A 20,439-nucleotide genomic window follows, 5' to 3' on the forward strand; every position below is an offset into this window, starting at 1 on the left:
CGATGGTTGCTGCTGTTCGGAACAACAACAACCATTGGCTGAGTAGCCCAGCAGTCGGGATGGTCAACATGCTTGATTGGCTACTTTGGATGCTGAGCATCCTCATTGACATGATACCCGGCCAATGAGCCCAAGACCCCATGGAGGCATAGACACTGGTGATTAGCATCGTCTGCACCACCCTGTCCCAGGCCCTGGTTGAGAGAAACTATTTACGCTAATTGGAAAGTCATGAACTAGGGTACATAGTCAAAAAATTAAGCCAGACCTTTCAGGAGTGCAATCAGGGAACATTTCTACACAGGAAGGGTATTAGAAGTTTGGAAATCTTCTCCGCAAGTAGCAATTGATACAAGATCAATTGTTAATTTTAAAGCTGAGATTGAAATATTTTTTGTTAGCCAAAGGTAGTAAATGATATGCTGTGTATATTTATGGAGTTAGGTCATAGATCAGCCATGATTTCACTGAATAGTGGAACAAGATTGAAAGGCTAAATGACCTACTCCTGTTTCTATTTCTTAAATTCACAGCTGAAATTTCAAGTAATAATATTTTAATTAAAGGAATGTAAGGATATGCTTAAACTTATTGCAAACTGGAGGATTGGAAATAAGCTGACAATTATCAGAACATGTTGTAGCTTGCTAAACTGTTTTTCCTAAAGGACTGCTACAGTTGTGTTTTCTCAAACAACGTTTGGCGGAGACAATGACTCATAGGGCAGGATTTTACCGTCGGTGAGCGGGAGGTGGGGCCCGCTCGCTGACGCGTAAAATGACACGGGATGACATCGGGCGGAACCCCCGATGTCACCCCGCCCCATTTAAATTTTCAGGAAGGCCGGGGCGCAGCAAAATCAGCTGCACGTCCGCTGACCTGTCAATGGCCAATTGAGGCCATTGACAGGATCAATTAAGCAATTAAAGGACCTGCCCAACCAACCTTAAGGTTGGCGGGCAGGCCAGGAGCCCTGGCGGGGAATAGAAAAAACATGAAACCTCATCCACCGGTGGGATGAGGTTTCATGTAGGGTTTTTTAAATTTTAATAAAGTTGTTAGGGAAATTATGAACATCTCCCAACTCATGAGACATTGTCACATGAGGGGACATGTAAGGGAATTTATTTTTCTCTATTTTTAATATTTTTAAAAGTAGAGCCGATCTCCCTGAGGCAGCACTTAGCCTCAGGGAGATGAGAGCGCTCTTTCGTGTGCATGTGCAAAGGAGTGCACTCTCGATTTTAGGGATTTCCCCCCGCCAGCACAGGGAGCGCATAGCGCTTCTGTGCAGACGTCACGCTGAGCGGGCCTTAATTGGCCCGCCCGCGCAAACTGGCGCCACGGCCCGCGATTGGGTCAGCCCCTTCTGCCCGACGAACGGAAAATTCAGCCCATAATATGGGGGTGGGTGCACATACACCTGTGAGACGGTTGAACTTGAAGGAGACTAAAGGTAAGTGCACCAGATGTCCTGTGGCTAAACAATTACATGCAGGAGGAATATATGGGGGCCACCGACTAAGCATAATATTTTGGCCTAAGTTAAGTTCGATATGGACTACTCAGAGACTGATCATGTACCCCAAAAACCATGAAAGGGTGCAGAAGGATCGACATGAGGACAGTTGCTGTGCAGCCAAAGGATAAAAGGAGGCCAAATACTCTCATTGGCACATTGCTGTCAAAGCGAGACCATCAACAAGGTCCCCCTGGAAGCAGATCAGTCCTAATCAGGTTGGATCCAATCAGCCTGCAATCAGCCCAGACAGACTACATAGGGGGTAACTATATGAAGACGGTACTCCCTCCAATCCAGCAACTACCATATAGGCCAGTTGGAGAGGAGAAATTACAATCCCCGATCACATAGCGACCACAGAGACTCAGGCTTCCTTTAACCGGTTTTATTCAAACATATGCAAGGGAGCCACAATCATTCCTAAGAATGAAGACGCAGCTCTCATATTGATTATGCTTCATTACTTTTTTACTTTTTCTTATCATAACACATTTGAGTACATTTTAATACATCCAATCGGTAACCAACACACCGGTCTTATGCATTGAGTACATAAACCTGTGATTTTGCTAACCAATTATTCTAAAGGATGTATACATAATTATATTATCCAATCAAAATTAAAACACGTATGCAAAGACCTTGGTTCTCACAAATCACGACTGTTTGTATTTCATCAATGCCATCTCTTTGTCCATTGTATGTCTTCCCATATCTAAGCTAAAACCATCTGCCCCTTCCCTATGTGAGAGGGGAGTGCACTTAATCCATTTTATGTCCTGTTTGTGTTTTCAGCCTGACTCTCAAGGCTGTGCAATGTTCATCTGGTAACCGTCAACTCTTAACATGCTTAGGAGCCATGTCTGCCTGGAGATTTTATGTGTTCCTCAGTAAATTCTTGCAATGTTCTCTTTTAGCATTTTTAATTTTCCCCTAACACTATATGTTTTTTAAAGTTGCTTGTAATTCTTAAAGTTTTATGCTTTTTGTTAATAAACTGTTTGGGCTTGCAGTAAATTTGTGTTAATTGTTATTCTCAATGTCTCGGATGTTACAAAGGAAGAAATTCATTTTGAATCCTTCTGTTCATTCTTTCTGAGTTGTTTTTTGTCCTTAACCCAATTTTTTACCTGCCTGAACTAAAGTTTTTGCATTTGTTTTATGTGTTGTTTCCTAACTCCCACTTTCAAAAATGTTTGGACATTCTTTGAGAATAAAGACTGTTACGTTTCTTCTGTCGGGTCACTTTGCTCAGTGAACACGGTTGAACGCCTATCTACTGGTGAGTGAGTTGGTAAACAAGATACCACAGATGCAGAGACCAATGTAAGATGAAGCACATGCTGTTTATTAACACAAGTAACAGAGCACAAACATATGTGTTCTTCTGCAACCAGACCCTATTCTAAACTACTGATTAACACTGTAGCCTGTGCTACACAGCAATTGGGTAATACAGTCACATATTGTACCCCAGATTACCACATCCCTCCCCCTTTACTTGAAAGTACAATTTATAATCTTTAAAATATATCAACGATTTACATAAATAAACTATTTACAAATTCAGTCTCTCTGGAGGCTTCTTCAAACCTGTTGAATGTCGTAGTTCTACAATTTTGGCCTCCCTCTCAGGAGTCATCTGTCCACTCGGCTGTCCAGTAGGAACCTGTAAGTTTGTTTCTTTGACTCTCTCAGGGTAAACGTGTGGAATGTTGAATGTGGAACTGAGCCACAGACTATGCAACATCTCCTGCAATGTCTATCGCTAGAGGAACCCTGCACTGTTGCAGATCTTGCCGAATTCAACAACAAGGTGCAAAAATGTGTCCAGTTCTGGCTGGGCCATGTATAGACTGTCCATGGACATGATAAGAAGAAGGGTAAACGGATCCTACAGGCACGTCCAAACCAAGTGGAGTTCCTTCCACGTGTGGTGTAGACTCCAACGGGAATGCTTTCACACTCTTTCGGGCCCAATTGCATGCACTCCTGCTGCCCCTCCCCTCCAAGATCAACATTATGAAGGTTAACTGTCAGAAAGGTTCCCAAAATCAGGATGTTTGGGCAAGGCTAAACTCAACACGGTATAATTAGCTTCCTGTTGTGATTTTTTTTTTCCCTGGGGTCCTGTTAGTAGTTCCGCTTTTCTTCCTATGTGTCTTCTTTTAATGGGTTTTCTTCTTGGCAGCACTGGCTTTAAGCTCAGCCTTCTTTTCAATGTCCCTATTGGCCAGACTAGGCTCAGGTATAAACTCAACCTGAGTGAACTCAGTGGTTGCGTTTTCCAGCATTTCCTCATCAGATGCGTGCTACTCTAGACTACCATTAACATTGTAGCCTGCACAACACAACAATTGGGTCATTCTTGGTCAATCTGCTCACACTTTCTTAAAGGTGTATTGCACCTCAGATTACCAAAAGGACGTAAACCATATTAAGTGGGAGACTACAGAAGCTATACTGCAGTTTTATATTTGGAAATGGAGGAATATCAGGAACTTACCTACACGGAAAATGTAAGGAACTCTATTTGTGTTTTAAATATTGTGATTGATTTAGGCCAAATTAGAGGAAGACGACCAGTTGACCAATGAGTTGGAGAACACTTATTATTGCTATTTTTATTGAACATAAGAAATAGGAGCAGGGATGACCATTTGGCCCGTCAAGCCTGCTCCACCATTCATTAAGATCATGGCTGAACTGATTGTGGCTTTAACTCCACTTTCCTGTCTGCCTCCTATAACCATTGAGTCCCTTGTAGATCAGAAAGCTGTCTGACTCAATCTTGAATATATTCAATGACCCAGCTTCCATTGCTCTGTGGCATAGAGAATTCCAAAAATTAATGACCTTCTAAGCCTTCACACTCTGAATTTCTGGAATTATTTCAAGAATCTGTTGACCAGCATGCTGCTATGTACTCATCATGCTAACGATGACAGATTAACATGGCAGTTTTAGTTCAGAAGTGCACTATATTATCACTTACAGCACTGATGTAACATCTCAGTGTACAGTGCACCTTACAACTGACGATGTGACATATAGATTTTCATATAGGATCAACAGATAAGTTGATATATAACTAGCTAAACCTATTAACTTGGAAATTACATTGTTTGATATATCCTCTGAATGTTTAACTCATTCACTTCAGATTCCTCTCTCCACTCTTGTATCTGTTGCTTTAAAATAACCTCCCATTAAAATAGCAGACAGAGAATTGTGATACAAACACAAGGTGCAATAATATAGTACAGTGTAAGTTCCAGGCTATTGATAGCAAATGCGTTGTGTTCAAATATAGGAAACAACTTGAGAGAGGTTGCAGTCAGGAGCAACTAATCCTAAAATTATTTTTTTTTTTTCCTTCTTGTGACTCTTAAATATTAAAGTTAGCATTTTCAAAATATTCATTATTCTTACTCACTATTGAACCTGATGATATATTTGATGGTTGGTGTCCAAATGTTCTTCTTCCTCCTAAAACTGACTTTCAGAAAGGTTAAACCAAGGTCCCCTTGCTCTCAGGTGGATGTATAATATTTCCTGGCAATATTTCAAGTAAGAGCAAGTAAGTTCTCCATGTTGCCCCGGCCAATAGTTATCCATCAACCAACATTACTAAAACAGATTGCTTGGTCATTATATCTCATTGCTGTTTTGGGAGCTTGCAAATTTGTTGTCATATTTCCCTCATTGCAACAGCGACTACACACCAAAAGTATTCCTTTGACCGTAAAATGCTTTGCAACCTCTTGAGGTAACGAACGGCACTATGTAAATACAAGTGATTTGCTCTTTCTTTGCATTAATCTCGGTGTATTATTTATTGAAGACTGTTTTCAGATTTCTTATCATTATGGTTCTGGCCTTATTACAGGCTTGGTCTAAATATGGACAAAAGGGCTGAACTCCAGAGGTGAGGTGAGTGATTGTCCTTGACATCAAAGCAGTATTTGACCAAGTGTGGCGTCAAGGAGCCCCAGCAAAAATGAAGTCAATAGAAATTGGGGAAAACTCTCCACTGCTTGGCATCATACCTAGCACAAAGGAAGATAGTTGTGGTTGTTGGAGGTCAATCATTACAGTGGATATTACTAGAGTCAGTGGGAATCTGGGTGCAAACTCTCCACTGGTTGGAGTCATACCTAGCATGAAGGAAGATGGTTGTGATTGTTGGAGGTCAGTTATCTCAGCTCCAGGACCTCACTGCAGGAGTTCCTCAGGGTAGTCTCCTCGGCCCAACCATCTTCAGCTGCTTCACCAATGACCTTCCTTCCATCATAAGGTCAGAAGTGGGGATGTTTGTTAATGATTGCACAATGTTCAGCACCATTCACAATTCCTCAGATACTGAAACAGTCTCTGTCCATATGCTGTGATGTTTGAACAACATTCAGGCTTGGACTGATCAGTGGCAAATTACATTTGTACCACTCATGTACAATTGTTATGATCCCAGCTGATGTTACTACTGGAGAAGTCAGATCCCAGGGTGGAATCTGGTTTGATAGATACTAACGTTTATTTTTTGTTTAGAAGCGTGGAGGGTGGCCACTGAACAGAGTCACAGAGCTTGCTGATGAACTTTGAGCTAAAAAATAAAACATTTATTAAACAAAAAAATGATGAACTATATTACACAAACCCTTCAACCACAACTATACTTTTACAGATATATACAGATTTGTAATGATAACACAAGTTACAAAGTCTATCTTCCCCTCTAATGTTCACAACATGTATACAGTCCATGTAAACCAATGGGTGACCTGTGATCAGACAACCACACTCTGAAACCAAGTGACGGATGCCACCCAAAGTAGATGCTATGGCTCTCTCGTTAACTCCTCCCCATAAGACCCTCATCACACTCTGAGCCAGCTGGTCTCATGGAAACTCTATCTTTCACTTGGATTTCTTCAACAAGGATCCACCTCCAGGGTTTTGATCTCTCCTTCCGATGTTCCTCTCCCCTGGATTGCCACGTTCATTCAAGCTTCGCCTTCCACTCGCTCTCTCAGATACTCAGCCGTGCCACCAGAACACCACTGCTTCACAGGCCTGTAGTAAGGACTCATCCACCTTTGGATGTCTCCTCGAATCTTCTAGCTTCTCATAAGCTCACATTGCCTTGAAACAACTCCTTACTTTAATTTCACTGAACAGGATCTGTTCCAGATTCTTGCCTTTGTTCTTCAACTTAACTCATCTTGGGACCTATTCCTGCACCATTCCCTGGTTCTGGGACTTTCTTCTTTGTTCTGTGGAACCTGCTTCCTGCAGTTCCCTCTCCTGTGTCCAGCTTCTCCTGGCACCTGCTTCCAACTGCACTAAAATTGCTTTCTGTTTGTCCCTGTCTTTGCGGGCACCCTGTTGCTAGGCAATAGCACAACCTTTCCTACTTTGTTTCAACTTCACTAAACCACTTCAAGGGTCGTAAAATCTCATTAAAATGCAGGTGCACAAACAGGACTTTAGACTTGCTGACTCCATCTCACAGAGAAACCTCTAATTGAAACTAGACCCAGGTGTTCCACCCTTTTAACCCACAAATAAACTTAAAATTAAAGCTATAGCTTTACCTGACACACAAATACACATATAACTTACTTAAAACTAGTTCCTAACAGCCAAGCGATGACCATTTCCAAGAAGTGATAATGTAACCATCTGCCCTTGACATTTAATGGCATTACTATCGCTGAAACCCCACTATGAACATCCTGGGGGTTAACATTGACCAGGAGCTTAACTGGACGAGCTGAATAAATACTGTGGTTATACAAGAGCAGGTCAGAGGCTAGGGGTTCCGAAGCGAGTAACTCACCTTCTGACTCCCCAAAGCATGCCCACCATCTACCAGGCACAAGTGAGGAGTGCAATGGAATACTCTTCATTTACCTGGATGAGATGGTGGGTCTAGAACTGTGGCCATTAAGAATACCAAAAGACAAGTCGTAAGGTCGTAACATCAGGTAATCAATGACAAGAGAGTCATCAATTTACAATTGTCACTAAGAGTGAGGTGAGCAGGAATTTATACATTCTGGAGCATGGAATGTTTTGCCACAATGAATACTTGCAACAGAGAGCATTAGATTTTGCTAAGTGAATGGTAGGTAGGCATTTTAAACAGAGGAAGACAGATGACTATGGTGGGAAATCAATAAGATTGGTTTTGGACTCTTCTTGAGAAGAACTGCTGCAAACACAAGAGGTCAAATGGCCTCTCATGTGTTGTGCTTTTCCAAGGTTTCATGCCCCTATGGCTGTAGTTTTAAAACGATGCTTGAAAGTATATTGGGGATATAGTCAATACTGAGGAACACAATGACAAAATGCAGAAGACGTTAATTAAATTCCAGAGTGGGTGAGTAAATGGTAAATTGATTTCAATACAGATAAATTCGGTGCATTTTAGTAGAAGAAATAGGACACCACAAATTCGTTATGATGGGGTAGAAGAGCAAACAGTCTAAATGCACAAATCATTAAGTGGAAAATCTTCCCCCCATTGGGGGTGCTGAGTGGGAGCGGGCACGGGGTGGGGGGGCGTGCAGCTGATCTTTGCCAATTAAGGCCCGCCCAGCATGACGCATACCTGGAAGCGCTCAGCGCTCCCTGTGCGGGCGGGGGGGAGGAGGCTGAGTCGGGGCCTGCGCTCTTTTGCGCATGTGCACGAAAGAGTGCAGAAATCTCCCTGAGGCACAAAGCTGCCGAAAGCTGCTGAAGGGAGACAGTCACCCCCATCTTCCAGATGATTGGGCCTGAGATCTCCGCAAACTGTGTGGGTGGACACCTCATTCCAGTGGCTCTAAAGGTCACAGCTGCCCTCAACTTCTGTGCCTCCGTCTCTTTCCATGGGTCGGTGGGTGATCTCTGCAGAATGTCCCCATTAGCTGTCCAAACTTGTGTCAAGCATGTGACAGACACTCTACTCAGGCGTGCATTGACTTTCATCCACTGTCGCTGGGACGGTGCCAGCCAGTCACAGTGAGCCAGAAGCTTCGCGGCCATTGCTGGCTTCCCCCGCGTCCAGGGTGCTATAGACTGTACACATGTGGCCATCAAGGTGCCAGCAGGTGAGCCCGGTGCCTTTGTCAACAGGAAGGGCTTCCATTCCATGAACCATGCAGATAGTGTGTGATCACAGGGTGGAAATTCTACAAGTCTGTGCAAGGTACCCAGGCAGCTCCCATGATGCTTACATCCTCAGACACTCCTAGGTGCCGGGGCTCTTCAGTGCTCCAGCCCGGCTGGATGGATGGCTGCTGGGTGACAAGAGCTACCCCTCAGAAGGTGGCTCATGATGCCTCTCCACCATCCAAGGACAGACGCTGAGCAGCGGTGCAATAGGAGCCACGACTCCACAAGGGCTGTGGTGGAGAGAACCATCGGTCTTCTCAAGATGTGCTTCCATTGCCTGGACCACTCAGGGGGCGTGTTCTAATACCCACCAGATCATGTGTCGCTGATAATGGTCGCATGCTGCGCTCTCCACAATCTGGTGCTGGAAAGAGGCGATGCGTTGGACAAGGAAGATGTAGACGCAGTTGCTTTGAATGCACACGATGAGTCCAGCAGTGAGTCCGACGATAAGCACGTACAGGAGAATGCTGAGGGGGTAGACGTTGACCCGACATACACCAGGGAGGCAGGGACACCTGGGAGGCTTTAATCCAAAGAACCTTCAGCTAGACCACCACAGATGGACCTTCAACACATGCCAGGGCTGCAAGGCTCCACACTTAATACCCGAGTGCTAAATCAGCTTGGATACTAACATTAACTAAGGCCCTTGTCAATAAAGCTCAATGTCAAACAATTCACTCATAACATCAGGGCTTCCCATCCACTTGCAGAAGTAAGCAATGGCAACATGTCAAAATTAATCAAGTGAACAAATGTAACTTCACAAAGGAAAATAAAAACGGTGTTGGACATCACACCAAGTCTTCCAGAAAGTAAAAGCAAAAAACTGCGGATGCTGGAAATCTAAAACAAAAACAAAGATAAAAATACCTGGAAAAACACAGCAGGTCCGACAGCATCTGCGGAGAGGGATATAGTCAACGTTTTGAGTCCGTATGACTCTTCAACAGACTCTTCCAGAAAGTAATATGGGCCAACATAAAAGCATCAGTGAGGAACCCGTGGTGTGCCTAAGGTGCCTTAAATTTACGCTTACAGGTGCTACGTCTTGGTGCTATCCCCTCGCTGGCACTGGCATCTGAGACAGCCTGTGCTGTCCTATTGGCCTCGATGACCTTGGCGGCCATCCTCTGGCCCGTGGAGCCTGTGCTCAGTTCCACAACAGGCATCTCCCCAGTCGTCGCAGCCTCACTGGATGCTACAGTCACTGGGAGAGGGGTGGAGGAGCTTCTGCCCTCATCCAGAGCGCCTGAGAGGAGTCCTCAGAGACAACAGGCAGCTGCTGCGCCGAAGTGACTTCGCTTTGGACCTCCCTGATCACCGTAGATGAATGAGCACCAAGCTGGGATACTTGGTGCCCAAACCATCTCTCACACTGGCACTGACCAGCTGAGGCCAATGCCACTGTGAGAGCTTGCAGGTCTGAGTGCAACCCCGGGAGGTCCTGTTATGTCTCCTGGAGAAGCCTCTCCATTGGAGTCGCCACTCTCTCCATGGAGGAAGCATGGCGCTCAGCCATGAGGCCTATTGCATCGGTGATACTCCGCGTAGACTCCTCAAGCACAGGCACCATGCCACGCATAGCCTCATGTATCTCCACCAGATCCTCCCGCACACCCTGCTGCACTTCCAGTGTTTGCTGCCTCATGGACGACTCCAGAGGCACATCATCAGCCACCGACTGAGCATGTACCTGGTCTGCAGCAGTCCTCCGACTGCCCGCGCCCTGGGCACTCTCTGTCTCTGTCCGCATCTCAAGCGAGTATGAAGTGCCCTCACCGCGGTGCCCTGGGACACTAGCCAAATAACTAATTCCCACCGAGGTGCTAGTATCTGCACTGGTGCCTGCCTGGCAGAGATGGTGTGACGCTGGTGGGTGGATTTGCTCTGGGGCTTCAGGGGTGAGAAGTGGGCCCTCTGCCTCCTCCTCCTGGCCCTGCTCCACTGATGCTGAAAGGAAGAAAAAGGACATTTGATTAGTTACATTGCAGACAATGTCAACTTGCCTGCCACTCCCCCAGATCATTGTGCGCTCATCCTTCTATAATCAATGGTAAACCCATGTTGCTAACTTCAATCATGGAGCATTCAGCAGTGCCATGGCTTCTGTGACACACATGGTGACCTGAGTGCTAGCCAAACATACCTCCCCGTGGCACCCCAGCCTCACTGCCACCAGTGGACCTGGGGGCATGGCACCTCTCCGGGCCTATGGCCTGCTACTTATAAGACATTAGGATGGCCAACTGGGCCTACCCTCCCTCAGTCCGCATTCATTCTGCGGAATTGTGCGCAGTCTTCTCCCGAAAAGGAGAGAGGAGCATTGATTAGTCCAGCCTGCACCTGAATTCCCATCACATCCCTGTCAACCCAGCCAGAGTGAGACATTGCAGGACTCCAGTTCTTCGTCACCCGGCAGCTGCTGCACACTCACGCCAAAGAAGCCAGGGCTGACCACCCCTCACCACCCCAATTGCCCAAATGCTGCCTCCTTCACATGTGGCACCACAAGGTGTCACTTTGCTAAGCAAGGAGTAACAAGCATGTGGAGACCAGCAGATGGATCAGTGCCCCACGAACTGGAAGCTCCCCTCCCAGCAGGTTAGCTCCCTGACTTCGACATGCTTCCCAGTTCCGGCACTGCACCTCGGTGCAGATCCTTGACTTTCACTCCCATTCTATACTCTGGATGTCAGTATCACACATTCTGCGGATGCAGAACCCATCCTAGCTCAACCGTCTCAGGGTGAACTGGGCATGGGCAATATCTGCTGGCCCACCCAGCGAGGGATACATGCCATGAAGAATTCAATGCCGTTACTGTACTCAGAGTTGCCGGGGGGTGGGGGTGGTGGTTGGGGGGGAAAGGGTGACAGCTGCATTAAGTGACTTGAGGCAACATGATACTCGCCCTTCCAGAGCGCAAGAGATCGTTGAATCTTTTGCGCCACTGGACCCATGTCCGCCGCACCATATCATGGGAGCTAACACTCTCGGCCATCTCCTCCCACGCATGTTTGGTCAGGTAGGGGGGGGGGCCTCCGCCTCCTGTCCCTCTGAAGAAGGACCTCCCACCATGCTGCCACTTCCTCCAGGAGGGCTGCTAGGCAATTACCGGAAAAACGAGGGGCACACTGCCCCGCTGGCCTACCCTCCGGCCTGGCCTTGCCTGGCCTGCCCCGCTGGCCTACCCTCCGGACTTGTGTCAGGCACATTGCCCCTTTGCACATTGCTCTTCTCCCAGCCTCTATGAGCAGCCTTGTAAAGGCTGCCAAGCCTTCATTTAAACAGGCTGCCGGGTCACCATTGGACCCAGCGGTTTGAGCGCGCCTGCTGTCCCCCACCCCGCCCACTCTCGCTATCCACGGGAGTCGTGAACTACATTGGGCGGGCCTTAATTGGCCCACCTGTGTAAAATGGCGGTGCTGACCCGATCACGAGCGGCGATCGTGTCCGCGTCCGCCCTCGCCCGCTCCCGCACAACCGGCTAGACATGGGGAAAATTCTCCCCTTTGTTTCTAACTTGTAAAAGTGCACTATATTTCCTTGTGTGTGTGTGTGTGTGTGTGTGTGTGTTTGTGTGTGTGGTCAGTGATGTAGCATTATATTTTTGGGGTGGATATCTAAATAAATAATCCTCTTTACTTAAACCCACAAAAAATCTCGCTGCTGTTTATTCAAAGTGACCGTGCACTTAGGGGTTAAGAAACATATCTTCCTTTTCAAAAACAATCTGATTACAGACAGTAAGGCAAAGGAACAGGCGTTTCTGTTCTCTCTCATCCCTGTCTGTAACAGTCACTAATAAATTAAATAAGAAATTCAGGAGAAACTACTTGATGTAGAGAGTGGTTAGAACTTGCTACCACAAGGAGTAGTTGAGGCAATTAGCATAAATGCATTTAAGGGAAAGCTATCTAAGTATATGAGGGAGAAGCAAATAGGAGATTATGCTGATAGGGTTAGATGAGGCATGGTGAGAGGAGGCTTGTGTGGAGTATAAATATTGGCATAGATCAATTGGGCTGAATAATTTGTTTCTGTGCTGTAAATTGTATGTAAACTGCTATAATACGCCAAAAGTAGCAGAGATGGTAGACGATTTACTAATTTCGGTCATACTGGTGTAGTCCGGAGGTATGAATTTGACATTGCTGTTTGGGGGTCAGCGCCACGAAACGTGTTTGTATCTCCTCCTTCTGTCATTTTCACAGAAGTGTTAATTCATTTAAAATAAACAGATTACACAAGACTATGGGAACATAGGAGCAGGAGTAGGTCATTTAGCCCCATGTGCCTGTTCCACCATTCAGTGAGATCAGGGCTGATGTGTGACACTATGTCTATTAATGCCTCTGTTAAAACAGCAAAGAAATGCCAGCATTGAACGTTTTTTTGCTGCTATTGCAAACTGTAATTTTCACTCCCTTTTCAAGCTATTGCAGAAACAAGAAATATCACCACACAAAGTAAATACGATTATATAAAACGGACTTCTTAAAATGATCAACAGAATAAGCTTCAATAACATGCATCTTGCTATTGTGCTGTAGAGAGGCTTAAGAAATTTAATTTACAAATCACGCAAGAATACTCCAGCCACCAGGATCAGTGTAAGCATTTTAAATGAGCACTCGGTTAAATCTAGTTAAGTTAACCTAAATTTTTCAAGGAAGGAAGGAAGGAAGGGAGGGAGGAAGGGAAGGTGGGAGGGAGGAAGGGAGGGGGAAGATTGCATTTATATAGCACCTATCAGGACCTCAAGATGTCCCGAAATGTTTGACAGCCAAGGAAGTACTTCGAAAGTGTAGTCATTATTACAATGAAGAAAATCATGGCAACAATTGTGGTTCACTAATGTCCTTTAGGGAAGGAAAGCTGCCATCCCTACTTGGTCTGGTCGACATGTGATTCCAGACCCACAACAATGTGGTTGACTCTTAACTGCTGTCAAAGGGCAATTCAAGATGGGCAATATATGCTGGTCATGCCATCAATATCCAAATTCCACAAATAAATTAAAAAAGACAAATTACAAACAAGGTCCCATGAACTGCAATGCGATAATGACCAGATAACCTCTTTTAGTGGTGGGTGTTGAGGTATAAATATTGGCCAGGATACTGGGGAAAATTACACTGCCTTTCCTTTTTTTTTTATTGTTTCAAGGCATCGCTGGCAAGGCCAGAATTTATTGCCCATCCCTTCAACCGAGTGTCTTGCTAAGCCATTTAAGGACAGTTAAGAGTCAACCACATTACTGTGGATCTGGAGTCACATGTGGGACAGGCCAGCTGACCATGGCAGGTTGCCTTCCCGAAAGGACATTAGTGAAATAGATGGATGTTCATGACAATCGGTGATAGTTTCATGGTCACAATGACTGAGACTAGCCTTCAATTCCAGGGGCAGAATTTTATAGCCACATTGCAGCGTAAAATGCGACGAGACATTCAAAAAGTCCATTGACTTCGGCGGGAACATAAAATCCCTCCGGAGTAAAGTTCCACCCGGCGGATGCAGTGAGCCATTTAAATCTCCATTCAGTTTGGCGGGACCATAATATCTCATTGGGCGGGAGGGGCCATAAAATCCTGGCCCATCAGTTTTAAATTGCACCAGCCGCTATGTTGGGATTTGAACCCATGTTCCCAGACAATTAGCATGAGCCTCTGGATTATTAGCCCAGTGACATTACCACTGGGACACCATCTCCCCCTAATAATATCAAAGAATCTCTAATGTCTGCCTGAGAGGGGATACAGTTTAACATCTCATCTAAATACCGAAATGGCACGCTTAAAGTCTCTGGAGTGAGTCTTGAACCCACAACTTCTTGACTCAAAAGTAAGAGTCATGCCTGAGCCATGGCTACCACTAAAGCCTAAAGATCACACCAAGTATAAGAGAATATTCAGTGGCCTGCAAAACACATAATTTGGAGAATTTCTTTGGGAGTTTTCCTGATTGGAGGCTGTGCAGAGGAAGTTAGGGGCCTTGTGGCTGCACATCACATCACATTCAAGAGAGTGCTATTCACCGCTTGTTCTCAACCAGTACCAAGTGGCAGCCCTCATGTCAGGTCAGATAGTGTGTTGCAAGGCATTCCTTGCATTTCCAGAGCATGTTGGAAATGTCAATGTTAACATAGAGTATTGCAGCAGGAATTGTTAAGTTCTCATGGTGTGGTCATACAAAGATAGCATGCCAGCCAAATCATTACACATGATGTACAATGGAGCAGACTCATATGTCACTAAGAATGTTTTGGGGGTTTAATTGGTCTTGATGGGTGGGGGGATGGAGGACGGTGCACAAAACAGATGATAACAAATAAGCAGCTCATTTTACACTGCAACCTATTGAAGACATTGAGAAATTAAGAATTGCATGGTATAAAGACAGGGAAACATTTCGCTGTTAACCTGTTTCACAGTACTGGTGTGGACCGATTTCATCCCATTATCTCAGTTAATGTGACTTAAGTGATATATAGATATGCAAAGAGACAACAGGGGAAATAATGAAAGGGATGACATATGGAGTATAGATAGCGAAAAAGATAGATCAGCAAAATGAACTACACAAAGGTGCTCTGTTGAAAGGCAATGTGAATACATCAATAGGGAAAAGTCATTATTCAGATCATGGAAAATGATTCTACTGTATATGGCATTGAGATATTCATCTTTCTCCTCTTGCATGATGTTAATGCTCTTCATAGTTCATGATTGGGCTCCCTATTGCTTTCACCCAGCAACAAGCTCTGAGGTATTCTGCAAAGCTGCCCGTCCTCCCCGAGGCAGTCTTATCTCCAAAAATGTGTTTCAAAACCTAAAAAATTGTTTAATGCCACACTTGGCCACAGAAGCAGGTTTTAAGGAGCAGCTTCAAGGAAAAAAAGAGAGGTGAACCCTGGTGTCATATTTGATCTGGAGGTGAGCTTCTGACCACATATCTGAACCATCACTAAAACTGTCAATTTCAACCTCTGTAACATATCCCTACTTTGTCTCTGCCTCTTCTTAAGTGTTGCTGCAATTCTCATCCATACCTTTGTTACCTCTAGTCTTGACTATACCAATGCACTTCTTCTCACCGTCCTTCCACATTCTACCCTTGGTAAACTGGAGGTAATCCAAAACACTGCTAACCTGTGTCCTTACTCACACCACCAAATCCTGTTTATCTATTATTCCTGTGCTTTATGACTTTCACTCACAGTCAAGCAAATCTTTAATTTTAAAATTCTCATCATTGTTTTCAAATCCCTCCATGGCAAGAAATGTCATCTTGCCCCTCCCTATCTCAGTAGCCTCCTGCAGCCCAACAGGTATCTGACCTCCTCTAATTCTTGCCTCTTGGCATGCCTTATTTTAATTGCTCTACCATTTGTAGTCATGCCTTTAGCTGTCCATATCCTAAGCTCTTGAATTCCCTCCCCAAACTTCTCTGCCTCTCTATTTATCTTTCTTCTTTTAAGACACTCTTTAAAGCCTACCTCTCTATGATTAAGCATTTGCCCATCTTCCTTCACATCGCGTTATGTGACTTGGTGACTAATTTTGCTTCATGATGCTCCTGTGAAGTGCCTTGAGAGGTTTATTACATTAAGGGCATTATATAAGTATAAGGGAGGCAGTTAGCTCAGTTAGATGGTTAGTGTGTCATTTAGATTAACACCTGTTCCGGCTGAGGTAAACTTGGGACCAGCCTCCTCGCCCTGCCCCTGAGAGTGGAAGGCAAAGGCAAGCCATCAATGACAAAAACTGCCAAGAAGATGGCTCTGGATGAAGCAGTAGAAGACAATGAGCCAAGAGCCTGCCTTTGGGCAGAGCATGAATGAACAAATGAATAAATATAAGTTGTTGCTGTTTGTGTTGGCTACATGGAGCTTGTTGTATTTCTCCTGTGCTTTGGCTCAAAATGGGTGTTTAGGCATCAAGAGCTAGGCTTGCAGAGAATAGCTATGAATTAGCTATTCAGAGCCAGGCTTCTGAATTGACCTGTTCTTGAATGAGTGATAGTACAGTTTTATCACAAGAGGATATGAGGGTGATGATAAATGCCATGGGGAAAGGGAAATGTGTGTCCTCGATCTTAAGGTGTTGGCTGTAGGTCACCTGCTCATTTCTGCCACAAAGTCCCTTTCTGTTGAGGCCTGATTTTCAATAGTCTGCTAGAGCTGAAATAGCTTTATGTGCATTGTCTATTATATCTTGCATTCTGGGTAGGTCAAATTACTGTCCTCAATATAAAGAAGCAGGGTGGTAATGGTGGAAATATATTTTAAAGTATTAGTTTCAAGCAATTAGGACACTAATGATAGAATTCAAGAGTTAATAAGATTCAATTCAAGCATTACTTTAATATATTTTGGGTGATAATAATACTAGAGTGTGTTTCAAGTGATACTACAATAAACTGAAACCACTTTGATCGTTTTGTGTAAGAGGACCATTTTGTTTGGGCTGCTGATTGCATTATTTGGCCATTTGATCACAGCAGAAGGACTATTGTTCAAGCGAAGTAAGAACAGATGGTGAGACTATGGTGCGCAATCCAAAAAAATGAGATTGCATATTAATTAAGTGGGGTTGCATGCAAAGTAAACAACACCAGACAGACATAATAATAGAGTCACTACATCTGTACCATAGAGTAATCAAACAACACGCAGGAAGGAGTCAGGATCCACGCTGGGAGAAAGGTAGAATTTGAGGTAGAGGAGTGAGGGAAGAATACCAGGAAGATACAAGGGTTAGTTCTTGACCCAGAAGAATGGGAAATGTCACCTTTCTTACTTGTCTCAGGTATTGTGAAAGTTATTGCATTTACTTTACTTGTAATCATTTGGTAGTACAGAACTTGAGTATTACAGAATCACAGAATCACAGAATCATACAGTGCAGAAGAGGCCCTTCGGCCCATCGAGTCTGTGCCAACACGTGAGAAACACCTGACCTACCTACCTAATCCCATTTAACAGCACTTGGCCCATAGCCTTGAATGTTATGATGTGTCAAGTGATCATCCAGGTACTTTTTAAAGGATGTGAGGGAACCCCCCTCCACCGCCCTCCCAGGCAGGGCATTCCAGACCGTCACCACCCTCTGGGTAAAAAAGTTTTTACTCACATCCCCACTAAACCTCCTGCCCCTCACCTTGAATTTATGCCCCCTTGTGACTAAGGGTATTTGAACAAACAGCTGATTAATTCAATTTAAATGTGGGTCAACCAACAAAATGGCTCAAGCTTCTGGTCAACATCACTGGCCAAGTGTTGCAAGCTGAAAAGTATAGCAGACTAACTTGCCCACAAGTTGCATAGTGATACCATGAGAATTAAGTAATTTAGGAAGACAGTGGTATAGTGGTAATATCACTGAACTAGTATTCTAAAGGCCTGGCTAATTCTCTGAGGGCATGGATTCAAATCCCACCTCAGAAACTGGTAAAATTTAATGTCAATTAACTAATATAGAGTTGAAAGCCAGTCTCAGTAATGGTGACCATGAAACTAACATTGGTTGTTGTAAAAACCTATCTGATTCACTAATGTCCTTTATGGAAGGAAATCTGCCATCCTTATCTGGTCTGGCCTACATGTGACTCCAGATCCATAGCAATGTGGCTGACTCTTAATTGCCCTCTGAATTTTTTTTTATTCGTTGGTGGGATGTGGGCTTCACTGGCTGCGCCAGCATTTATTGCGCATCCCCAATTGCCCTTGAGAAGGTGGTGGTGAGCTGCCTTCTTGAACCAATGCAGTCCATGTAGTGTAGGTATACCTACAGTGCTGTTAGGGAGGGAGTTCCAGGATTTTGACCCAGCGACAGAGAAGAAACGGTGATATATTTCCAAGTCAGGGTGGTGAGCAACTTGGAGGGGAACTTCCAGGTGGTGGTGTTCCCATCTACCTGCTGCCCTTATCCTTCTAGATGGTAGTGGTCATGGGTGTGGAAGGTGCTGTCTAAGGAGCCGTGGTGCATTCCTACAGTGCATCTTGTAGATGGCACAAACTGCTGCTACTGTGCGTTGGTGGTGGAGGAAGTGAATGTTTGTGGATGTGGTGACAATTAAGCAGTCTGTTTGGTCCTGGATGGTGTCAAGATTCTTGAGTGTTGCACTCAACCATGCAAGTGGGGAGTATTCCATCATACTCCTGACTTGTGCCTTGTAAATGGTGGACAGGCTTTGGGGAGTAAGAAAGTGAGTACTCATTGCACGATATCTAGCCTCTGACCTGCTCTTGTACAATATTTATATGGTTAGTCCAGTTCAGTTTCTGGTCAATGATAACCCTCAGGATGTTGACAGTGGGGGATTCAGTGATGGTGATATTCGATTTGATATTATCGAATATCAAGGGGCGATTGTTGGATTCACTCTCGTTGGAGATGGTCATTGCCTGGTACTTGTGTGGCATAAATGTTACTTGCCACTTGTCAGCCCAAGCCTGGATATTGTCCAGGTCTTGGTACATTTGGATGTGGACTGCTTCAGTAGTCCCAACTGAGGAGTCCCAAATGGTTTTGAACATTGTGCAATCATCAGCGAACATCCTCACTTCGGACCTTATGATGGAAGAAAGGTCATTGATAAGCAGATGAGGATGGTTAGACTGAGGACACTACCCTGATGAACTCCTGCAGTGATGCCCTCAAAGTGAGATGGCTGACCTCCAACAACCACAGCCATCTTCCTTCGTGCTAGATATGATTCCAACCAGCGGAGAGTTTTCCCCCGATTCCCACTAACTCTCGTTTCGTGAGGGCTCTTTGATGCCACACTCAGTCAAATGTAGTTTTGATTTCAAGGGCAGTCACTGTCACCTCACCTCGGGAGTACAGCTCTTTTGTTTATGTATGAAATGGCCTAGCAAACCACCCAGTTCAAGGGTAATTAGAGACGGGCAACAAATGCTGACCTTATCAATGACACCCACATCCCATGAAATAATAAATTTAAAAGCAAATATTAATACCATGCAGTTAATGTTCAAATGTGCTGCCAAGGATGCATCTTGTTGTAGCAGGTTGCTAAACTAATTCTCATTCATTGAGTTTGAAATGGTGCAGATTCTACAATACATCAACATTGATGGTAAAAATTTACTCCGGTGTGTGATTAAACATTTAAAGAAACATTTATCAGTTGAGCACTGATTCAGACCGGATGAAATTTCAAACTTGAAACTTCAAAAACAAATTTTAATATGATGATTATTTTAGGCATTTTATTGGACCACCAGTGTTTTGTGGTTCTTGTCAACATGATTTGGGCATGTAGGAGGCCATGAAATTGGGACCCAAAAATTGATGGTCCTGTGTCTGTTTCCCAGGTCCAAAATGGTGCTTTACCATCCAAAATGGCAGGCCTGCTGCATGTGGTACTTTTATGCCAGAGTTGTTTCAGCAACCACATTGGTAAAGGGAGAAAAGGTTCGCTAGGCCTTGCACCAGAAAGAGTTATCAGGCCTTTTGCATAAGCAAATAAGTGGGACAATTGCCTGTGTGGTGCCCTATTTGTAAAAGTGGCTGCCCTCTATGCAACCGTCACTGGGGTTAAGAGGACCACTGGAAGTCACCACCAAAAAGACAAATTTGGTTAAAGTACTTATCAGACTATGGACTCTGAAGGGGTCTGTACCTGATCCTTTACACAATTGTTGTCCCCTTCTTCCTGATCACTCCACATGCACGGAGCCCCCCAACCTTGTGACCTACCGGCCATATCTTCAGTAGACCGAA

This window comes from Cetorhinus maximus, chromosome 2 (genome assembly GCF_964194155.1).
Source record: "Cetorhinus maximus chromosome 2, sCetMax3.hap1.1, whole genome shotgun sequence".
Taxonomy (NCBI): domain Eukaryota; kingdom Metazoa; phylum Chordata; class Chondrichthyes; order Lamniformes; family Cetorhinidae; genus Cetorhinus; species Cetorhinus maximus.